At 35.5% G+C, this 23,164-nt stretch overlaps 1 pseudogene; it reads left to right on the forward strand.

The window, feature by feature from the left end:
- The first annotated feature begins 383 nt into the window (after positions 1 to 383).
- LOC123608951 lies at positions 384 to 15,211 on the forward strand (annotated as a pseudogene).
- The last annotated feature ends 7,953 nt before the right edge of the window (positions 15,212 to 23,164 follow it).

Below are 23,164 nucleotides of genomic sequence, written 5' to 3' on the forward strand. Positions count from 1 at the left end.
CACTGTTAATTTTCAATTGTTTGTATTTTTGTTTTAAATTATTAAGCACTTTGTTAAGTATGAGGTATACAGCAATGAATGATAAAGTCTCCACCCCCCCCCAAAAAAAATACTTTCTTACAGCTTATGTTATAGGATACTACAAACAACAAATCAGAAAAATATGTTTTATGTCAGATAATAATAAGTGCTCTGGAGAAATAGAAAGTAGGGAAGAAGAAGAGGAAGTGGGAGAAGAGAAGCAGTTACTACTTTAGGGCAGTCAAGAAAGGTCTGATTGTGAAGATGACATTTGATCAAAGGCTGAAGTAGGTGGGGGAGCAACGCTTTCAGATTTCTGGAGAAGCAGGCAAAGGGAACAACAAAGACCTTGAGCCAGGGGCATGACCAGCAGGTGTGAAGACTGGAATGAGCAAGGGGAGAAGGGTGAAGGGGTGGTGGGAAGATTACTACCAGGGGCCAGGGTGTGGGCTGCTTTGGAGGATTAGTAAGAAATGCGTTTATATCAAGTGGTAAAAAGCCATTAAAGAACTTTGAAAAGAGCAGTGATTTGATCTGCCTGATATGATCTGCCTGATATGGATCACTCTGAGCCAATGTTGAGGATACTCTGCTGGGCACATAAGGAAAACAAAGGGGGCATTTAAGCAGGTATGTTAATACCCAAGTAAAAGAAAAATGTTGTCTGGACTAGTGTATTAGCAGCAGGGATGGTGGGGGTGATTAAGTTCAGTATGTAAATGGAAGGCAGGACCAAGTGGATTTGCTGAATAATTAAGTGCAAAATGTGGGAGAAAGAGAAGAGTTCAGGCATTAAGACTCAGCAACTGTTTGAGTAGCCATTAGCAGCTGGGGAAGATTACAGCCATTTCCCACAAGATGGAGTCTATTGTATTCTGTTGTTTTTTTCCTCTTGATTTATTTACATTTCACAAGTCATTCTGTGGGCTTGTTATTATTATTTCCAGAAAATGTTATCTAATTGTCACATCGCACATTACAGTTTTAAGTACATTTTTAATGTTTATTTATTTATTTTTGAGAGAGAAAGAGCACACAAGCAGGGGAGGGGCAAAAAGAGAGAGGGACACACAGAATCCGAAGCAGGCTCCAGTCTCTGAGCTGTCAGCGCAGACTCGGACACAAGCTCGAACCCACTAACTGTGAGACCATGACCTGAGTTGAAGTCAGACACTTAACTGACTGAGCCACCCAGGCACCCCGCAAGAGTTTTTTGAATCATCACAGAAATTTGTATCAAAAAATGATAAATTCTGTCTGGTTTTTTCAATTATATTAATGTCATGTGAGTAAACTATTCTGATTTTGTGGCTTGGTTTTTCTCCTTTGAACCACTGAGACCCCTTAAATAGCCAGTCAACTTTACTTACCTATCTTTGTCTATATTTTTTAGAATTCTTAGAAATATGTAGTTACAATATAATGTATGAGTGACAATTTCGGCTTCATATTTTCATTATGGATGAAATTTTATTTATATATTAGTTAAAATAATGCTATTTATAGTAATGATATTACAGTCTATGTAGGTAAAAAAGCTAACATAAAATCATCTTTGTTAGTAGCTGGACCATTTTAATTACAACCATCGGCACTGCCAGTAAGTGTGAATTCCCTCAAAATACATGCAGATCAGCCTTTCCATCATGTAGCCAATAGCTGAGTCAATAGCGGTAATTTTTTTTTTTCTCCAACCTGTCAAATGGGCTGGGATCCTGGTACTTCTCCATTTTGGAGTAGTTGTAGGTTAGAATTCGGGATCAATCTTTTCACATGTGGTTTTTAGGTCATTTTAGATTTTTTTTTTTTAACCAATCCATTTTTTTAATTTTTAAATTCTTGACATTAGAGAACTAAACTGAAACTTATTAACATTCCACTTTTACATTTCTTATCGACAAACAGAAATAAAATTCATGAGCCAAAAACCCAAAACAAAACTAAAAACAGGGAGTAGCTTATAAAACTAAATATGGATCCCAGCATTAACAGCTGAACAGAGAATGTGATTTTTAAATTCTTAGCGGACGATAAAGTTGTGTAGAAACTGAACACTTACAAATTATTTAAAACCTGGAATCACTGACCAGAAATTACACAGTTGGATCGTGGGAAAACAGCAGAAAGGGGTTATAAGTGAACCTACACTGTTCTAGCTGCACCCCATGCCCTTCTCAGAGGAAAGCCTGGCATTGATTAGATATTGGGCCAGACTAATACTGGCAGCAGAACTAGTGATAGTAACCTGCCTACCAGAAGAGCCTTCCACTGGATTGGCAATTCCACTGGATCAGAAATTCTGTAGATGAAGCCCAATAATCTGTATGTTAACAAACAGCCTAAGTCATTTTGTGCATGCCAAAGTTTGAGGAAAAACCTCTCTAGCTCTCTGCTGCTCAAAGTGTAGTCAGTAGAACCAGCAACATCACTTAAGAGCTTGTTAGATACACAAAATCATGGCCCAAACCAGACATTGAATCACAATGTAAATTTCAATAATATCCTTTGGTGATTTGTATGTTCAGTAATATTGAAATGCACTGCCTAGGTTTTCAAGCTTCTCTAGGTGTGAGCCAGTAGCACGTATCAGCAACAGAAAAGGGTAATATTTCAATTAACAATGCAGCCTATGTCAGCAGAAGCAGATCTGCACTATAAAGTCGCACATGAATTTCCTCTCCATGCTTTCATATCTGAGGCATTAACTGAGGGCTAAGGAAGTCACTCCTGCCTTGTTCTCTTAGAAGGCAGAAGTTTCTATGTCCAATAACTGAGTCGCTCTGATAAGAAGCTATGTTAGCCATAGATAGAGACAAAGGCCAATATTTTGTTCTTTTAGCTATGATTGCTCGAATTTTCAAGAAATGCTGTCATGTGTTTGAGAAAATTTATCTCATTCTACAGTTCATATTGAAAAGCAAAAGAAGTAGAATAGCTAACACAATACTGAAGGGCAAAAAAAGTTAGAGGACTTACACAAGTTGATTTCAAAACTTATTTCAAAGGTGTAGTAGTTAAGACCGCATGGTATTGGTGAAACAGTAGATATATAGATCAATGGAACAGAAGAGAGGGCCCAGAAAAATGCCCATACAAGAATAGTCAATTAGTATTTGGCAAAGGATCAAAGGCAATTCAATGAAGGAAGCCTAATATTTTCACCAAGTGGTAATGTAACAACTACAACTCCATATGCAAAAAATAAATAAATAAATAAACCTAGACACTACTCTTACAACTTTCAAAAAAATTACCCAAAATGGATCACAGACCTAAATGTAAAATGCAATTCTACTGAACATCTGAAAGAGAGCATAGGAGAACATCTATGTGACCATGAGTTTGGTGGTGAGTTTTAGTGGCTATTATGGGTTAAACTGAGTCCCCTAAAATATGTATGTTGAAGTCCGAACTCTTAGTACCTCCTAATATGGCCTTATTTGGAAATAGGATGGCAGAAATGCAATTAGTTAAGGCAAGACGAGACCTTACTGTGATAAGAGAGGTCTCTAATCGGATATGATCAGTGTCCTTATATAAAGAGGGAGTCTGGACACAGAGGGAATGCTTGAAATAAAAATTGGAATTAAGCTGCCACAAACCAAAGAACACCTGCAGCTAGGATAAAAACTTTGGACAGACCCCTCCCTGACACTTTCAGGGAAAGCATGGCCCTCCAGAACTATGAGAGGATACATTTCTGTTGTTTAAGCTGCTCAGGTTGTGGTACATTATAACAACATCCCTAGTCAACTAAAACAGACACAACACAAAAAGCGCAATCCATGAAACAAAATATCAATCAATAAACTTTGTTTACATTAAATGCTTCTTCTCAGCAAAAGACACTATTAACAGAAACACAGTATAATCACAGACTATGAAAAAATATTTCAAAATCACATATTTTATAAAGAATGATATATATATATATATATATATATATATATATATATATATATATAAATTATATAATGAACTCTGAAACTCAACGATAAAAAAGTAAACAATTCAATTGAAAAATAGGCAACAAATCTAACAGGTGCCTCACCAAAGAAGATATGTAGATGGCAAGTATTTGAAAATATGTTAAATACGGTTTATCATATAATTGCAAATTAAGGCAACAATGAGATACTACTATATACCTATTTCAATGACTAAATCCAAAAATCTGCAGTTTCAATTGTTGACAACCATATGAAGCAGAAGGAACTCTCTTTTATTACTGGTGAGAACACAATGATAGAACCACTTTGGAAGACAGATTCTCATTTTCCTATAAAACTAATCAAAGTCTTACCACACACTCCAGCAATCACACTTCTAGATATTTACTCAGCAGATCTGATAACATGTCCACACAAAAACCTTCATTCGAGTGCACATAGTGCTTTATAATAATTGCTCAAAAAAAATTCACAATACCCAGGATGTCTAAGGGACATAGGAGCCAACAGAAAAAGCATCAAATGGCCAAAAATGAAACAATTTGAGCAACATCATACAGTTTTAGATTAGAACTTAAAGGAAAAAATACCTGTCCATGAGGTCATAATGATACAAATAAATGACTGAGTAAATAAGTGGGGAAAATAGATAACTACTGTACAGAAGAATTCCAAATAACTTATGCAGATATTCTGCCCTCAAGGAGACTGACTATAACTTCCTTATTCTTATGTGTGGGATGCAAACATTGACATCCTTTCAAGAGTACAGCATAGAAAGAGGGAAGAAAGAATGACTTCACAGTTAAGAACTCAGAGAAATACTGCGTTACCCAGGCAATCAAGGTTAATAATAATAGTTATAAATCATACTTATTTTATGTATTCTTAATATAATCTGATCTTATTAGCACCTCAGTGTGCTAATATAATCTTCATCGTCCTTGTGCTCTACCTCCCCCAAACACATAATCACAGTCCAATCCCAAGAAAAGCATTCAACAAAACCCAATTGAGAGATATTCTATAAATACTTTACCAATATTCTTCAAAAGTCAAATATTCTTCAAGGTCATCAGAAACTAGGAAAGTCTGAGAAACTGTCACAACCAAGAGGTATACCATATCAATGCAAGATGTTAATAATAACAGAAATTGGGTGTGTAGGGCATGTGGAAACTCTGTACCAATTGTATTATTTTCCTATAACTCTAATATTGCTCTAAAATAAAATGCTTATTTTTATAAAGTTAAAAAAGGTATGGGTGAGTAACCTCATTAAGATGGCAAAATAGGTTGTCTCCTCACAAGAACATCCAACAACTATTCCACAACAAGATGCCACTGAGAGAATCCCAGAACATGGAGTGAAGCTGAAGCACCCCCTGTACCATGGTTACCAAGACAGACAACATTAGAAGGGTAATGGACATGGCTACCCATGGGCCACATTGCCCCTCCCTCAGGTCAGTGCAGCACCATGCAGAGAAGACTCCTCAGAGTCTCTGGTTCCTCCAGTGGGGAAAAAGAACCTATGGAGACAACACCCACCCCAGCCCTTCCTCTGATCTCATATCACAGGAATTGCAGGGAAATCTATGGAACTAAACCACTGGGAATCTGACTGTGACAAATAAAGGGGGTAGGTAATAACCTACCTAATTTGTTGCTTGCAACAACCAGCATATGGATCTTGGCTTTGCTCATCCACAGAAGCAAGTTGGTGGCATGCTGTGACCACAGGATTTGGTCAGGTGCACATCTGCCATATTTGAATCTTCAAACGAGGAGTTTTGCTGGTCCCTAGAACTAGGTTTGTCTACTCCCAGGCAAGGAGCAGAACCACAGCCTTACCCTCTGTGGAGAATGTCTTCTGGCCCCATCTGACCAGAAGGACTAGTGATAAGTACTAGAAACTACATGGTCCTGGGGTGCTCCAGCTAAGAGGTGGGTAGTCAGAGCAGTTACCTCTGAAGCAAAGCCAATATCAGACATGAGGAAGCCCCATGTTATACACAGTCAGGAGGATTAATTCAGAGCCAAGGCTGAGGGTAGGTTCCAGCGTCTCCCACATAGAGAGCCTGTTTTGGAAAATAAGAGTAACCTGGAACAGCCTCTCCCCTTCCTGCCCAGGCAAAGTTGCTGAAATATAGCCCCGCCCAGCATGGAATGTGTCTTTCCAGCCCATTTGACCAGAAGGGCTGGCAGCAACTCCTGGGATCTGTGTGGCCCAGCAGTGTCTCTCTGCATGGTGCAGTGAGCCCTGAGGAGGGCAGGCAGAGGCTATAGCGTGCAAAGCAAAGGTAGTGACCTTGTTCAGCCAGAAACTTGGGGTATGGGTCAGCTTGAGTTAAAGCAGCAAACAAAGAGTTTCCCCAGCTTTAGAGCTATTTCTCCCCCTGAGCCCAGGCAGAGAATCTAATTCATAGCCCCACTCATCACAGAATACAGACTTTAGTGTGTACAGCCAGGGAACCTCACCAGGGCACATGAGAAGCTCCCATGGCCTATTCAACAGCCCTAAATAGAGTGACACTTAAACAGAGAGCATAGCCTGTGGCTTCCCTCATTTGCAGAGCAAACCAGGGGCTCACCTGGCCAGGGGATCTGGTGCACAGCCTGGCCTATCCAAATCATACCAAGTATCTTCTCTGACACAATGGCATGAAACTAGAAATCAACAGCAAGAAGAAAACTGGAAAATTCACAAACACATGAAGAACACTAACTTAAAAACACTAATTCAAAACACCGACTCAAAAAGATATCTGTACCCCCATGTCCATTATTTGCCATAGCCAAGATACAGAAACAGACTAAGTGTCCATTAGTGGATGAAGGAAGAAGTTGTGGTATATATATGAAGGAGTATTACTCAGCCATAAAAAATGAGAAAATCCTATCATTTGCAACAACTTGTATGATCTCAGTTATATGCGGAATCTAAAAAAAAATCCCCCAAAACAAAACAAAACAAAACAAAGACCCTCAAACTCATAGTAAAAGAGATCACACTTGTGGTTACCAAAGGAAAAGGGTGGGGTGAGGGGGAATTGTAAGAAGGTGGTCAAGATATAAACTGCCAGATACAAGATAAATACATAGTAGGGATATGACGTACAGCACGATGACCATACCTAACACAGTTGTGTGATATACAGCAAACTTGATAAGAGAGTAAATCCTGAGTTCTCATCACAAGGAAATTTTTTTCCCTCTTTTCTTTTTATTGTACTATATGAGAAGACGGATGTTGGATGAACCCATTGTGGTTAGCATTACACAATAAATATAAATCAAACCATCATGCTGTATGCCTTAAACTTATACAGTGATGTATGTCAATGATTTCTCAATAAATCTGGGGAAATTAAAGTATTAGTAAACAAAAAAAGTAATGATATGGTTTATTCTTATAAGTATGGATATTTGTAAGTATCATTTTTACTTTAGTTCTTGAGTTTCTCCTCTGGCCCATTAAAATTTTCTTGGAATATTTTAAAAAATCAACCTCAATCTCAGAGCTTCAATTAAAAATACACAACTGTAGTAAACAGAACGATATCCAGAATAATCAGCTATCTTAGATATATCAAGTTATGCCTTGTACTTATGGCTAACTCTTTGAGTGCAATAACTTTTTTTTAATTAATAAACTTTATTTTTTAGAGCAGTTTCAGGTTCACTTCAATAACTTTAAAATATAATTTTGCAACTGAAAAGACACAATAACAGTTGCTTGCTTCGTTGATTACATGATAAATATTTTGTTCCCTACTATGTAACACTTACCAATAAATGCCAATAATAATTGCAACAAAATCTTTTGCTTTTAAAGCTGTGTAAAAGGCAGAAATAATCATGTAATCATCTTGTAATTATATGGTACTTACTATGCAATTACATAGTAAATACATTGTAAATTCAAAATAATTACATGGTTATTTGCATTATGCATAGTTTCTAATCCAATTTTGACACATAAAACAGTGGTAGCATCCAAAGGGTTACCCAAATTTCTCCCACCTACACCACAGGATCAGTAATAATGGAAGTAATTAAAGGAAGTCCTTGAACCAATGCTTGATAGTATATGTTAGAAACTATCTATTCATATTTATGACATAGGTAGAATTATAAATTAGGACAGAATGGGATTAGCAATTAGACTATGAATTATCAATTAAAATTTATGCTAACAATGACTTTGGTGTTGGTGATATCAAATAGTACTTTATCACGAACAATTAAATAAAGACTGTTCAGAAGGAAAAAAAAAACATGAATGATAATGGTATTATATGTTGTAAAGGGTTGCCATTTTGCATTTTTAGTCAAAATATTCATTTTGACAGAAACATTTGAGTTTAGTAATATTTACAAAAGCTTATCATATATTTGAGTCCCTAAAATGTTTATTTTTTGAATATTTTTTGAATATTTTTTTGAAAATAGAAACAAAATATTTATCTTTAAAAGTAAGTTCCTTAAGAGACTGATTTCTTTTGAAAAGGCAGAGTCAGAAGCTCAGCAAACCCTTTGCAACCAAATAACCATTTATATGCAGAAAATTATTTTATTTATTTTTTATTTATTTTTTTAAGTTTATTTGGTTTTGAGAGAGAGACAGACACACAGACAGAGTGTGAGCAGGGTAGGGGTAGACAGAGAGGGAGACACAGAATCTGAAGCAGGCTCTAGGCTCCCAAGCTGTCAGCACAGAGCCTGATGCAGGGCTCTAACCAACAGACTGCGAGATCATGGCCCGAACTGAAGTCAGAAGCTTAACCAACTGAGCCACCCAGGCGCCCCTGCAGAAAATTATTTTTCAAAAAATCAACATTTTAAGTCTTTTTACTCAATTTTAAGTAAATTTTTCTGAAAGCATATAACAGGTGACCAAACATTCATTCAATAACATCTACTACATTTTAATAAGAACATTAAGAATCTGTGGCATTTAAGCTACAACTCTTTGCATTCCACTCAAAAAGCTTCATCTTACGGGGCTTCTTCCCCTTCTAGTTCCCAATCTAAGCAACTGTATTAACATGAGATGGGCAGGCAGCTGGTATTTCTCATTGTCCCCAACTCCATGTGGCTGAAGTAATGTTTTGGGCCAACACAGCCCTGAGGGCCAAGACTCCCTTCTAACACCCAGTTCCCACTCACAGGGCAAAATCTCTATTCCAGACATTACAAGACCAGAATACCAAACCCTGATCCCCAACCCATCTTGCTTCTAGGGTGGAGGTTCCAAGAACTGGTTCCAGCCAGTAATATAAGAACACTCTCCAGCTTTGCACAGTTCTTGGTCATAGAGCAAAGGTGTGACTCCAGTCGAAATGCATCATTGTTCCTGTCCTAGATCTTGTGAGTTAATGAAAAGCTTATACCCAATGGGAAAGACACAGCACAGGAGCAAAGAGTTTCACAGTTCTATCTGAGAAAATTGACTTTGTTTGGAAAAGAGCATGAAGAATTCCATGCCTACGGGACAAAGGGGAGATGTCATAAACAATGGTGATCTTGGCAGAGAGCAACAAAAGGTACACATAGCTCTACCAGTAGAAAAAAAAAAAAAAAAAAAAAAAAAAAAAAGCAGAGCAATCACATATTTTAACAGAGAGAACCAAGCAAATAGATATCCATGAAGAACTACTAGGATCACATTTAACCCTTGGGTACAGAAGGGCTGTGCACAAGCTGAATGAATTGAGGAACAATTAGAGCAGGAGATGGGACAGAAACGAAAACATTCCCCAAGTCACACACAGATCCATAGCAAAGAGTAAAAGCTTCACTGGAACTAGGAGCTTAAGCACAATCTCTAACCAAACATTGGCCAAACAATAAGCTACTGTGACTCAGAAATAATTACTAAGAAGCCAGGTTTAACAATAAAATCACATCCACTGTAGCAGTCTGGAAGACTATGTACATGCCCAAGGTTGCATCCTCTAAAATAGAATCATACAGGAAAATCCATGCTATCAGTTCTAAGCAAAAGGGGTGGAGGATAGAGGGAAAAAATGTAAACTCTGAACTATGATAGCAACCTCCAAACACACATGCATTTAATTGCAAAACTAAATATCCAGCAGGCCAAGGGAACTTAAGCACACCTGTTGACCAATAACAAGCTTATGCTGACCTGGGCCAATTACTAGTCAGGTAAAAAGATAAACACAAGAAAACAACTGCATATTGTAATGGCAATAAACATCATAGAATTATTTTTGCCAATTCACTAAACAAATAAATGATAGCATCAACCCTAAGGGGGTAGGTAGAGTTAAGATTCTGATTTGTTATATTACCTAAAATGCGCAATTTTCAAGAAAAAGTTGAGACATGCAAAAAAAGAAAAGAAGAAAAAGGAGAAGGAGGAGGAGGAGAAGGAGAAGGAAACTGTGATATGCATATGGGGGGAAAATAGGCAATTCAATGGGGGGGAATATAATCTTTTCAACAAATGGTGCTGAGACATCCACATGCAGAAGAATGAATCTGGATTCCTACCTCACACCATAAAAAAAAAAAAATCATTCAAAATGAATCATTGACTTAAATGTAAAAGCTAACATTATAAAACCCTTAGGAATAGGAAAATATAAGAATAACTCCTTATGACCTTGGATTAGATAATGATTTCTTACATACAATACCAAAACCAAAAAAGAGACAGATAATCTAGTTTAAAATGGACAAAGAATTTGAATATTCATTTCTTGACAAAGATATGCAATGGTTAATAAGCTTAGGAAAAGATGTACATCATTAGCCATTAGGGAAATGCAAATCAAAACCACAATGATTTACCACTTCACATCTACTAGGATAGCTACAATCAAAAGAAAATGTAAAACATATTGTCAAGGATGTAGCAAAACTGGAACCATCATGCATTGTAGGTAGGAATGTTAAATGGCTTAGCCAATTTAGAAGACAGTTTAGCAGTTTCTTAAAGAGTTAAGTACAAATTTACCATATAATCAAGCAATCCCATGTTTGGAATATGCAAGAGAAATGAAAACATATGTCCACAGTAAGATTTCTGCATGAATGATCATAGCAAAAATACTTTTAATAGCCAAAAAGTGAAAAAAATGCATCCATCAACTGGTGAATGTATAGAGTTGTGGTTATCCATACAATGGAATTGCATTTGGCAATAAAAATGAATGAAAGGCTGACACATACTACAACATGGATCAACCTCTAAAATATTACGCTACATGAAAGAAGCCAGATGCAAAAGACCACATTTTGGGTGATTTTATTTATGTGAAGTGTCCAGAAACAGTAAATCTTTAGAAACAGTAAGTAGATCAGTGGTTGTCTGGGACTGGGTTTAGGAACAGGAAGTGACCGTAGTGAGCACCATGTATCTGAGGTAACAAAAATTTTCTACAATTAGATTGTGGTAATTTTTATACTTGTCTGTCAATTTGAAAAACCATTTAATGGGGCGCCTGGGTGGCGCAGTCGGTTAAGCGTCCGACTTCAGCCAGGTCACGATCTCGCGGTCCGTGAGTTCGAGCCCCGCGTCGGGCTCTGGGCTGATGGCTCAGAGCCTGGAGCCTGTTTCCGATTCTGTGTCTCCCTCTCTCTCTGCCCCTCCCCCATTCATGCTCTGTCTCTCTCTGTCCCCCCCCAAAAAAAAATAAACGTTGAAAAAAAAAATTTAAAAAAAAAAAAAAAAAAAAAAAGAAAAACCATTTAATTATACTCTTAAACCAAATGAATTTAAGATGCATATGTGATACCTCAATAAACTCATCTTTAAAAAAGCAGGTCCTTGGTAAATGACTGTAGTAATCATATCTCACATTTGAAGTCAAAGATACTCATACTAACTATAAGATGATATATACATATATACCCTCTTTTTGCCTCTCACACCATCACAACTTGTCTCATTTATTTGGAAAGTATTGAGTATCAGTCACCATAGAAAGCTGAAATATAATCTTATATCTTGATCTATTCTAAGCAGTAAGAACAAATCAACTTTAAGTATATTACAATGATACTCAAATTTTATATTTTGGCTTGATAGACCTAGTTTCTCTCATAGATACATTAGCTACATTTCCAAATGACATGAGAATTTCTACCTCAAAATTGAAAATACTTTGTTAGCCTTAGAGAGAATTCTGCACTTAACTCTAGTAAACAATGTCAACTTTAGTTGGAAATTTTGCTGCTATCTTAAAAATACATCTTGCATAATGTATTATAATATGGATTAAATCAAAAGGTATAATGTTAACATCCAACCTTGTTGTTTATTCAAGTCAATCTACTTATATATACAAATCTGATATTTACCTCTTAAAATATTTAACAGGCATAAGTGCCCATAAATCAGTTATGACAATCATTGTTAAGGCAATCAATAGCAGGGAATATGCATTAATTCAAATAATATTGATAGGCTCATGAACCTGCATCAGTCTTCTGTGAAGTAAGAAAAATGAGACATCTTCCAAAAAATCAATATTTTCCTTTTTATGTCATTCACTTGAAGATTATCAATAATACATTACTTTTTTACCTGATGTGTCAATGGTTTAATTTTTAAATACAGACATCTCTACATTTTAATGTGAAATGATAATCTACAAGGAACCAAGAGACTAAAAATCATTTGATTAAAATATTTTTTGAGGTTTATAAAAACACATGTGTTGATACACTTATACACACATACACACATATATGCCCCTAAACATATATACGTACATGAACTGTTGCTATATTTTTGTGTGCAGTAGCATAAGAAAGCTGTCTTTGAAACAGCAAAAAAATGCTTGCTTCATTCTGAAGGTGTATTGAATAAAAGGAATAAAAGAAATCTCAGTACCCATCTTTTTTAGCCTTTGTGAACTGGGATGTTACACAGGTATGTGCTTAGGTAAAAATACAAAATGTGAAATTACAACTCCCATTCATCAAAAAAGAAACATTTTAATTGGTTATAGGTGGAAAATATCTACTTGACAGTCAGTTTCTCACTTTTCACGTAAGTGCTTTGCTGCTTGGATGCCTAATCTTGTTTAGTGTAGGAAAAGTAATTTGACATGAAAGTACCTAGATGGCTGCCGAAAATTAATTGCCAATTAAAAAAGAAAAATGTTTGTGCTACTCTATAAACAAGCCAACATATAAACCTTTCAGTCTTGTTGCTTTATTTATGTCTTTATAGATCTGGTTTCAAGCTATTTGCATACAATTTACAAATTCATATTATAATTCTCCAGTATATTTATGATTTTATAGTTGTATATATTTTACCTCCATGAGAAATATTTATTTCTGTATGCTTCCGTTGCTTATTATTTAACAAAAACATCACATTGCATTTGATAGTTTATGTATCTTCTTTAGAATAAGACATTTTTATTTGTAAAGGGGAAAGAAAATATTTTACCACCACCAATGGGTATGGATGAGCACACGCATGTGTGTACACACCACACGTGCATGCACACACACACACACACACACACACACACACACACACACCACAGAAACCTTATTTTAGAAAATGTCCCATACCTTTCATCTCTCTGTCGGTCTCCATAATATTGATAATAATAACTTTTTAGAGGTAAGAGGAAAAGATTTCCCATATGAAAGAAACTTTGAGAAATCAATTGATTCTGAGAGGTTTCAGTACTTGAATACCTATAAACCAATATTCATCGGGGCACCTAGACTGGCAAAAAGGAAAGTCATTCATATCCTTATCTCACTCAGGGCGCCTGGGTAGCTCAGTCAGTCAAAGTGTCGGACTTCAGCTCAGGTCATGATCTCAAAGTTTGTGAGTTTGAGTCCATGTCAGGCTCTCTGCTGTCAGCACAGAGACTGTTTTGGATCCTCTGCGTCCCTCCCCACTGCCCCTTCCCTGCTCATTCTCTAAATAAACAAACAAACTTTAAAAAATGTAAATTCTTATCTCTCTTTGAAAGGAAAATTTCAGATTGAAGATAAAATCTGGAGCCTTATATTAAATCAAATGAAGAGCAAAGTATCAATATTCTAAAAATGTTAGAAGGGAAATTAGTAAATATGTATATGTGTATATACATATACTATATGAAATAATGATGTTTGAGCCACATTTTCATACTTCCCATTTTGAAGTTTTGGCAGCTTTTTCTGGCTATGTAAAACTACCAGTGAGATGAAAGGAGGTCATTTATTCTAAGTCAAGTATTCATCAAAGCTATCATACTGTAACTGGAGGGAGGGGAGGCATTGATGGAAAAGATTTTTCCAAATAGTTCCCAAAAATAATAACAAGAACTGCAGCATTTTACTTTGTTATTTAGAAACAGAAACAAGTTTCCTATTAAGAGTTGAATCAAATGATGTGTCTTCCTTCACCTGTACCAGCAATCAAGATCCAACTTTCTGACATCTTTATTTTTATTCATTTAAATATCTTTCTCATAGTCATACTGTTTCCAAACTATGGGATTATCTTTTTCTTGTGTTTTATATCAAATTAGGGCTCGGCTGTATTTCAAAGCATTCAGCACAATGCTTGACACACATTAGGCTTTATGTATTTTTTAACTAAATAGAATTCTGTTAATAATATATTTGTTCCATCTCTGACATCTGTCCTTTTTCTCCCCCAGTGTCCCTAGTTGTGGAGGCTTTGGTAACTATTATGGCTATAATAATTATGGCTATGGAAATGATGGCTTTGATGCCAGATTGAGAGTTGATATTGATGGGGCATGGCTAGGGGGAGCTGGTGATGCAAGTTCAGGTTTTGTCGGTGGTCATTTTGTACATATGGGAGGATGACCTTTTAATTCAACTGAAAATGACATCGCTAATTTTCCCCATGACTAAATCCAATATGAGTTGATACTGATATTGGAGCTGATGACAGAGCAACAGGAGAAGCAGATGTAGAGTTTGTAACATACAAGGATGCAGTAGCTACCATGTCTAACGGTAAGAATAGATGCAATACTAATACATTAAACTCTTCTTGAATTCTAGTCTGGCATGGGAGGTTCTGGAATGGGGCTGTAGCAGAGATGGAATGGATAATGAGAGAGATTATGGATCCATTGGAAGGATGGAAATGGGGGACAATTACAGCAAAGGATTGGTACTCCTTGTGGTTTGAGTGGTTATGGCCATGATAGTCAGGCAGTGGAGGTTACTATGGACAAGGTGGCATGAATGGAGGTGGATGGTGTGACATGTACTGAAGCATAAACCACCAAGTACCAAGTCCTGTGAACAGAATCCCATCTACTAGGCTTTCTTACAGATTTAATTTCTTTTGGGGGTACCTGGGTGGCTCAGTCAGTTAAGTGTCAGACTTTGGCTTAGGTCATAATCTCATGGTCCATGAGTTCAAGCTCCACATTGGGCTCTCTGCTGTCAGGGCAGAACCCACTTTGGATCCTATCTCCCTCTCTCTGCCCCTCCCCCCATTACTCTCTCTCAAAAATAAATAAACATTTAATATCTTTTGTATTTTAAGAACTGTATAATGGCTGAAGGAATGTGTTTTCAAAATATTATTTGGAAAAGCAACAGATTGTGATGGAAACATCTGTTTTCTATAGGTTTTATTTGTTGCACACTTTGACTGCATAAATTTTATTTTAAGAATAAGTGATGAACCCCTCATCACTTCTAAACTGAGCTATTGCAAAAGTACTCAAGGCTATATATATTTTAATATTTATTGATATCCTACCATGTGTTCTATACTCTGAGAGAAGCCTATACATAGATCATCTTGTCACTCTTCTACAAGGTAGGTGTTAATAGTTCTAATAGTATGAAAAAGATTGCAATAAGTCTTCTCCAAATACAACATCATTTTGCCTTTACATTTATGGGTCTACAGAACAGTTTCATATTCTCTATCTCCAGTCTTAGTTCCTGTACTTTTTAATTTCTATTCATTTTTTGACATTTATTTACTTTTGAGAGACAGAGACAGAGCATGAGTGGAGGAGGGGTTAGAGAGAGGGGGAGACACAGAATTCCAAACAGGCTCCAGCCTCTTAGCTGTCAGCACAGAGCCCTACGTGGGACTCAAACTCATGAACCGTGAGATCATGACCTGAGCCGAAGTTGGAGGCTGAACTGACTGAGCCACAGCAGTGCCACGGTTCCTGTACTTTTTAAAACATATTTAAAAATAATGCTGCAGCTGAAATAATTGCTTACCATTTCCCAAACAAGTCTCAGAAAGACATCTGCTTTCAAGAATCAATTTTACTTAAATTGGGGGCAAGGGTGATGAAAACTAATACCTTCATATTATTACAATATATTATAATGTATTATTATCATATGGCATAAAATATAAATATATTATTAAATAATGTAAAATTGTATGTATGTCTGAACCAAATAATAAACTTCAAATAAATTTCCAGCTTCAGTTGTCATTTTCTTGGTAGATGAAGAAGGGTGGTGAGATGGTTAATTGTTCACAAGACCTCTATATTCAGACAGATCAAGTTGTGTCCCTCAGTTGCAGGAAATGTGGCATCCCAGTTGCATCACTTCATAGCTGTGATGTTTACATTACCAGTACACAGAATAATTTCTCACTTGTAAGTGTTTTGTAAGTATTAGCTGAATGAATGAATGAATACATGAAAATTATTATTTGATTAGTATCAGTCTCCCTTCCTAGACTATAAGCTTCTTGAATGTAGGAGTAGAGCTTTCTATAATGATCATTGTTTTATTGCATTTCCAACATTGAACTGGAATTTGGCATGTCAAGTATAATATATGTGGAAAAAAATACTCACATGTACACACTTACAGAGAAACACCTAGATCTTTCTCTTTTGTCCCATTCATTTTTGCTTTTAGAACATTTCCCTGAGAATGTTAAAATGCTGCAAGTTGTGCTACCCTTATAAAGGTTTATCATACCACTAACACAATTATCACCCAAGTAGGAGGCCTATGGTATACGAATTTTAACCCAATAATACCCTGAAAAATGATATTTCCTGATGTTGATTGCCTCAAGAGCAACTAAGTTCCTAGCCAGGCTGAATTCATTTAGAAGAATTTTCACATATTTAACATTTAATAAAATTATGACATACATTAAATCTTAATGAAATGCACGTTTTCAACCTTCTTATGAGAGCAGAGGTAATAGAAAGGAGTCTGTAATTAGAATTAGAAAACTTTGGTCTAGGTCCTGGATCTGCTACTACAATTTGTGTGTCCATGTATGAATCACTTAAATTCTCTCATTTCAGCATTTACCTTTGAACTTGCAGAATATAATGTTTAACATACCAATATATCTGCATTGTTATGAAGAACAAATGAGATCATGTGTGGTAAAATGCTTTGTGAATTTTGTGAATTGTAAAGCACAGTATCCATATGTTTTCCTGTTATTTGGTGGTTCCCGGCCAGGCAATTTGACAGTTTGACCAGTTGTTCTGGAATATTTGACAAGCTGAACTTCAAACAAAAGATATAAACCTAAAATGGGCCCCTTTGGACATCTTGACGTTTCATCTTTCTAACTACGGCCATATTTGCTGATGTAGCAATGGGAGCAAAGTTTGCCTTTGTCATCAATTCCCAAATTTTTCATTCTGAATAGAAAAGAGAAACTCTCTCCACAGGTGCTCCACAACTCCTCTCTACATACACCTACCTGCTGCCACGCTACATTAGTTAGCATAGATTCATGCTAACAATGAATTAATCACGCTCATCTAACGGTCTCCTTTTTGCATATTATCCATCTATATTTTGCTGCTATTCTATGTTCATTTGTGTTTCTATGAATAAAAATGTAGTAACAAACTATTTTCAATGTTTTCAATATATAAATGTTTTAAAATAAAACAAACTTACTACTGTTGTGATGATGGCAGATATTTTTAAGGTGCTTATTACTTAGTTCACAAGAGTGATGCATATATGCTAGGGAATCAACATCTTTGAAAATTAGGAACTTAGGTGGAAAAGCTCTACTTCCAAAAATATCTTTGAGCTTGTTCTGAGTTTTCTGTAATTTTTACTGTTTCATAATTGTTTCTGATGGCTCAGTGTCAAATATGGATTTTGTGTGCGTGCGTGTGTGTGTGTGTGTGTGTGTGTGTGTGTATTAGCTGAGAACCATGGTCATATATGGAATATATTATTTCAAAGCTTGCTATTACAAATTTACTTTTGTAGATTTTTCCACTAGATATATGAATTTAGAGAATGCAACCTGATACCAAGAGGAGAAAACTCTTTAAATCTATGAAGGTCCTGATGACCTGTAACTTAAAAAAAGTTTTACTTTTTTTTAAAAAATAACTTGTTTTACTTCATGAAATTATAGCAATTTTATTTAGATGTATCAATAGTATATTTAAGCAATCCCATGCCTTTTAATAAGCAGTTTGGACTGAGGTACTGGAAGACTCTAAAATATTTCAAACAATATTGTATTTCTCAGATATCAACCATTAATGGATGCTTGAATATTTTACATACGCTATTTTAACTATCTTAGAGAGTAAAACTCAATTTAGAACATTAAAACTATCTCTCCCTACTAAATAAACCATAGGTGTCCCCTACACTTCTGACACTAATGCAATTATTATTAGCTTGCAATTCTTATCTGAGACAGTTATATAGATAAAGTAAGCCCTAAGTAACATTAAATCGGCCAATTTGACATTCTTCTCAGTAATGACCCTTATATGGCTGTTTTGCTGTAGAATACGAGTATGATTAAGTAATAGCAGGTGGGTCTTTACTGACATTAGTTATTTACAAGTCACTTATTCTTGCTTTATCTGAGCTCTTTAGGTCATACATAATAAACATTTATTAAAAGTTTTGAAACTTCTAAAGATTATCTGTGTATGTACAAGTACACAGATATAAAATAAATATTTGTAGACTCCATCCTACCACAAAAGATACTTTAACAACAAGGATATCTCACAAAATTGAAGTCTTATAGAACCAAAAATATGCAAATTTTTTCATTCAGAGATATTTTTCTTAAGCTATCATTTGAAAATTAAAGTTTTATTCATCAACAGAGTGTTTTATTAAGAAACTATTTCCTCATTATTTAAGGAGCATTCCCCCGACTTGCACTGGGCAAAATCTTAGTATGTTACTTTTCTTATCAGTTTATGTATGGTCTGATTCCTCATTGTTCTTTAAAAATGGAGATATTACAAATATTTTCTTGATTATTTTATAATATTTTTGTAATAAAATAATAAAAGCATATGAAAATACTTTGGAAACAAAAAAGTTTCTACTATAAGTTGAGGATTAGAAGATTTCCATCGTAGAACTTCAAACAATCACCCAGGAACTGGATTAACAGTAAAAAAGCTTTACTTTAATGGACATTACTAGTGAATTCCCCTTTCAACTTGAAGGTCTTGAGGTTGGAATGTAATTTCCCTGCTTAGTGAGCCACCCTGTAGACACAGAGGTTTGTTCACATGCAATACACATATGGCTGAGGTGAAGAGAAATGTCACACAGCATCTTGAGGAAAGAACCAGAATGGAACACTTGAATCATGCTCAGTTTGAGAGAAATCTTCTGAAAAATTCCTTATTCAGAGTAATTCAGAAACCATTCCCATGAAAACTCAGGTATTTACACCTAAGTACATTTTTTGTGTCCAGTGGTCTGGGGCATAAACTTCCCCCCCGCCCCGCCCCTGTATTAGTCAACTTGTGTTGGAATAATTCTATACAAAATCAGTTATAAAATCTTAATGGCTTACAACACATGCATTTGTTTTTCTGCACATATATATGTGGAGTAGGTGTAGTGTCTGTTTCAGGCTATAGATTAAACTCACACCAGCTCTGTAATCTTTCATTTCAGGACCAAAGTTGAAGAAGCAGTCATTATTTAGAGTGTTTTTATTTCTTATGGTGCAGTGTAGGGTAGTTAGAGTGCATGCCCAATCAGGCAAGTCCATACAAGCACATTTAAAGCCATCTCAGCTTCCACTGAACAAAGTAAGTTATATGGCCAAAAGTCAATGAGGCTGGGAATTATACTTTTCCTGTGTGAACTATGGCATGGGTGAAGGTAAAGAGAGAATTCTAAATAAATAATACAATCCGCTATACCCTCAAAGGTGAAAGACAAGTTAGTGCATTTGTATACCTCTTAGAACAAAGACAAAGTCAAACGTGTGGTAAGACTTTCAGGATTTAAGAGGCAACATAAATTACATTTGATGATATGATTTTAATACAATTAGTAAGTTATCTGAAACTGGCATCTTTCAATGGAGTCATTAGTGGGAGAGAAGATCCACTGATCTTTTGGATTTTTTTATATCATGCAAGCAAGGTACTAACTGCCCTTTGTCCAGGATTTTATTTTACAGAATTTTTTTTTTGTGTATTTATTTTTGAGAGAGAAAGAGAAACAGAGTGTGAGTGGGGAGGGGCAGGGAAACAGGGAGACAGAATCTGAAGCAGGTTCCAAGCTCTGAGCTGTCAGTACAGCTCTGAGCTGTAAGCCCAGAGCTTACAGTTGGTGGGCACACACCCACCAAGTGTAAGATCATGACCTGAGCCGAAGTCGAACGCTTAATCGACCGAGCCACCCAGGCACCCCCAGAATTTTTGTACAGCAAATAATGTTGGAAGATAGAGATAATGTCTCCCTCTTACATAAACCTTATAATAACTTAAAATACCCCCTTATTATTTATTACTTTTCAGGATTATACATGTAAATAAAGCTTGTTAATTATGTTGTTCAAATTATCTGGACACTTACAGAAGTTTTTGTCCCCTTAATCCACTGAGAGAGCTATATAGGTACATAAAAGTTTAGAACTGTAATATTTTCCTGTTGAAATAAATGCGTTTGATATTATTACAGACTTCCTTTATAATAAAGATGAACAACAATAATTAATAATAAAATAGAATAATTACAATAATATACTACAATAAAAGTTATGTGAATGTGGTCAATCTCTCCCAAAATATCTTATTGTACTGCACTCACCCTTTTCTTCTTGTGAGGATGTGAGATGATAAAATGCATATATGTCACATGAGATGAAGTGAGGTGAATGATGTAGGCACTGTGACATAGCTAGCATTAGGTTACCATTGACCTACCCATATGTCAGAGGAGGATCATTGGCTTCCACACTGCAGTTATCATGGGTAACTGAAACTATGTAAAGGGAAACCATGGGTAAGTGTAGACTACTCTGTAAACAAATACTGCAGATGCTCACAAATCATCAGGCAAATATTTACTTTCTGGCTGAGGTCATGACAATGACAATGTAATCCAGAAGCCTGAAGTCGTGGTGATAGTTTTCAATTCCCCAGAGATCAGAAATGGTAGAGCTTGTAGCTCTCTTGGGAGGTCAGTTCAAAGTCATCATTGTGACAGCCATTCCTGGATTCTATACCATATCAACCAACAGTTTTAAACAATTCCATCTATTAAATTTCTTTCTTGTAAAAATTATCTAGAGTAGGCTCCATCTGTCACTGAAACTCACACAATACACTAACTGATAACACAGTTCTAGTGATTGGTATCTGGACTTTATGTTGGGCTGCTCTTGATAGCAGTATATTAATTTATTTCTGAAAAGAATACCAGTAATTTGTACATGGCAAATTGCAAATGAGTTGCCTAAGTTGTCCCTGCTGATGCCCCTTAAGCAGACGAAACGGAGGCTACTAAGAGAATAAGGAATATAGGAACATAAGTGAATGACTATTTCATGCACTGGAGAGTTTAAGCTGCTATAACATGATAGGCTTTAAGTCTTAAGTTCTTGAATAAAGACACAGGAAAGAAAGAAAGAAAGAAAGAAAGAAAGAAAGAAAGAAAGAAAGAAAGAAAGAGAAAGAAAGAGAGAGAAAGAAAGAAAGAAAGAGAAAGAAAGAAAGAGAAAGAAAGAAAGAGAAAGAAAGAAAGAGAAAGAAAGAAAGAGAAAGAAAGAAAGAAAAGAAAAAGAAAGAAAAAGAAAAGAAAAGAAAAGAAAAGAAAAGCAAAGAAAAGAAAAGGAAAGAAAAGAAAAGAAAAAAGAAACTTTATATGATTGCCCTAAAAGAAAATCAGAGCCAGATGTTCTGGGTTGAGAAAATACAAAATACATTAAATTCTCATATCTTATGTACTCATTGGAGCACACACTGGGAAAGAATGGAAGACCAATACTGAGAATAATGATATTTGAAAGGATTTATTTCATTCAAATTACCCTCAAACTTCCACTCCCACTGAGCCTAACTTACCAGCAGAAGCAAGCCTTGCTTACAGAGCCTGGAGGGGTATTAGCTCATGTCCACACCCACCACCTGCCAGTGTCTATCAGCCCTTTACATTTTCCAGCATGTGGTGTCTAGGGGACCAGACACTAATATACCACAAGAAATGCAAGACTCTGGTTACTTATATTGGCCAAAAAAACTAAAAATATTGTGTGGGAGTAATTTCTGAAACACAAGACCAAAAATAAAAATAAGTAAATTTAAAAAAGAACATGTCTTTGCATGGATTAAAATTATTCACATGAGTATATATATATATATATATATATATATATGTGTGTGTGTGTGTGTGTGTGTATATATATATATATATATATATATATATATATATGTATGTATATATCAGACCCTGTACTGTCCATTAGAAATGTAATAGGAATTATATATGTAATTTCAATTTTAGTTGTCACATAAAAAGTAAAAAATAATAGATGAAATAAATTTTACTAATGTATTTTTATCTGATATATCCAAAATATTGTTACTTCCAAACAAAATCTATATAAATAATAAGGATGTATTTTACTCTGTTTTTACTACCTCTTCAAAATCCAGCATGACTTTACACTTACAGTACGGCTCAGTTCAGATGCTAAGCTTGCAGCAGAAACACTTGATTTATTTACATGTAAAAAAACTTACAGTTGAGAAAGTAGATTTATATCTCCAAGATGTATCAAACAGACTTCAAAAATTTCAAATACCAAAATATAATTTTCCATAAATATTTACATCAACTTTAACAAAACTGGCTCATCAATACTACAAGAATTATTTTGACCTAGAAGAAAAAGCATATAATTTTCAAAAGTATTGCTACCCAAGTTAGATAAATTCAATACTTCTTGTGTCAATATAACATTA

The sequence above is a fragment of the Leopardus geoffroyi genome, chromosome A1 (genome assembly GCF_018350155.1).
Source record: "Leopardus geoffroyi isolate Oge1 chromosome A1, O.geoffroyi_Oge1_pat1.0, whole genome shotgun sequence".
Taxonomy (NCBI): domain Eukaryota; kingdom Metazoa; phylum Chordata; class Mammalia; order Carnivora; family Felidae; genus Leopardus; species Leopardus geoffroyi.